Here is a 2,500-nt window from a genome sequence, read left to right as displayed (position 1 = left end):
TTCACTCACTCACTGACTCACTCACTGACTCCCTCACTCACTGACTCACTGACTCACTCACTCACTCACACACACACACTCACTCGCTCACTGACTCACTCACTCGCGCACACACACACACACTCACTCACTCACTCACTCACTCACTGACTCACTCACTCACTCACTCACTCACTCACTCACTCACTCACTCACTGACTCACTGACTCACTCACTCACTCACTGACTCACTCACTCACTGACTCACTCACTCACTGACTCACTCACTCACTCACTGACTCACTCACTGACTCCCTTACTCACTCACTCACTCACTCACTGACTCACTCACTCACTCCCTCACTCACTCACTCACTCACTCACTGACTCACTCACTCACTCACTGACTCACTGACTCACTGACTCACTGACTCACTCACTCACTCACTCACTCAGTGACTCACTCACTCACTCACTGACTCACTCACTCACTGACTCACTCACTCACTGACTCACTTACTCACTCACACACTCACTGACTCACTCACTCACACCCACTCACTCACACACTCACTCGCGCACACACTCGCTCACTCGCTCACTCACTCACTCACACACACACACACTCACTCACTCACTCACTCGCTCACTCACTCACTCACTCACTCACTTGCGCGCACACACACACACACACACACACACACACTTACTCACTCACTCACTGACTCACTCACTGACTCCCTCACTCACTGACTCACACACACTCACTCGCTCACTGACTCACTCACTCGCACACACACACACACACACACACACACTCACTCACTCACTGACTCACTCACTGACTCACTCACTCACTCACTGACTCACTCACTCACTGACTCACTCACTCACTCACTCACTGACTCACTCACTCACTGACTCACTCACTCACTCACTGACTCACTCACTCACTGACTCACTCACTCACTTACTCACTCACACACTCACTGACTCACCCACTCACTCACACCCACTCACTCACACACTCACTCGCGCACACACTCGCTCACTCACTCACTCACTCACTCACTCACTCACTCACTCACTCACTCACTCACTCACTCACTCACTCACTCGCGCGCACACACACACACACACACACACTCACTCACTCACTCACTCACTCACTCACTCACGCTCACGTCGCACGCATCACGCTCAAACGTGTGTGTTTGTCTGAAGGGTTTTTGATGTTTTAGCACTGGGTCACACCGCTTGAAACGGTCATTCCACAATAATAATAATGTATATTTGTCTCGAGCGGAGTCATGTTTCATGTGTTCATGTGTTTTGATAATTGATGTTATGGGAAGTTATAGTTTCTATATAAGGCCAGTATTGACCAGACAATACAGATAAAAAATATCAGAACACATTTTATTTCAATTTATTTCAATTTGTTTAATAATGACTTCAAGTCATTTTATTATTTATGCATATATTTAGTTTATTTTTATTTGTTTATTTATGACTTATGTTTGTATTTATTTATTTATTTATTTAATACTTATTTATTTTGTTTACTTCTGTTTATTTACTTTTTCTCTTATCAACAAGACCATAGTGGATCTGTTCATTTATTCAATATTAAAATGTGTATTATTTTCAATATGAATGTTGGATCATTTATTTAAAAAAAGTTATTTTTAGTTATATGATTAAAAAAATCATATTGTTCATGAAGATAAAATTACTTTTTACTTATCAAGGGTTTAAATAAAATGTTGAAAGATAGTGTCATGTGGGCTTTGCATTTTTTGTCATTACACATCAAAATCTTCGACAGAAATTAGGGATGGGCAACGATTAATCGCGATTAATCGCATCCAAAATAAAAGTTTGTGTTTACATAATATATGTGTGTGTAGTGTGTATAATTAATATGTATATATAAATACACACACATGCACGTATATATTTTATATATATTTATTCACAATTAATATTGCATATAAATATTTGATATATTAATAACACACTTTTCTTAAATATATACATGCATGTGTGTGTATTTATATATACATATTAATTATACACTCCACACACACATATATTATGTAAACACAAACTTTTATTTTGGATGCGATTAATCATGAATAATCGTTGCCCATCCCTAACAGAAATATGAGATTATCATACGGCAAAAAATCCAAACGCTTTTATGATCTTAGATTAGATGCATCTCTTTGCTGAGCTTTATTTGTCTTTTCATTGAGGTTTTTTTTTTTCAAGATTGATTGATTGATATTATATTTTTGTTTAATTAAACCCAAAACTATTAAATGAGTGTAGATGTGAAGTGTCAGTGTTTATGATCCGTCAGACACGTGTCCTCTGACAGTCTGAGTGTGATTGAGGACGACTCTGTAAGTTTAGACTTGAACAGATTCCTCAGGAGCGCTGCGTTCTGCCGAATTACACGATTCTTCTGGAATTTCCTCAAACATTTTATTCTTGTTGATTCACTGACTTGCCGAGA

General features: G+C 39.4%; 1 protein-coding gene across 2 annotated transcripts in view; it reads left to right on the top strand.

Moving 5' to 3' along the window:
* Positions 1–2,500, top strand: part of diaph1 (diaphanous related formin 1) — a 126,222-nt gene that overhangs the window by 22,012 nt on the left and 101,710 nt on the right. The gene's annotated exons all lie outside the window — the stretch shown is intronic.

This window comes from Pimephales promelas, chromosome 9 (genome assembly GCF_988280905.1).
Source record: "Pimephales promelas chromosome 9, fPimPro1.hap1.1, whole genome shotgun sequence".
NCBI lineage: Eukaryota > Metazoa > Chordata > Actinopteri > Cypriniformes > Leuciscidae > Pimephales > Pimephales promelas.
The sequence above is the reverse complement of the archived record's forward strand: the minus strand, read 5'-3'. Positions and strand labels throughout refer to the sequence as shown.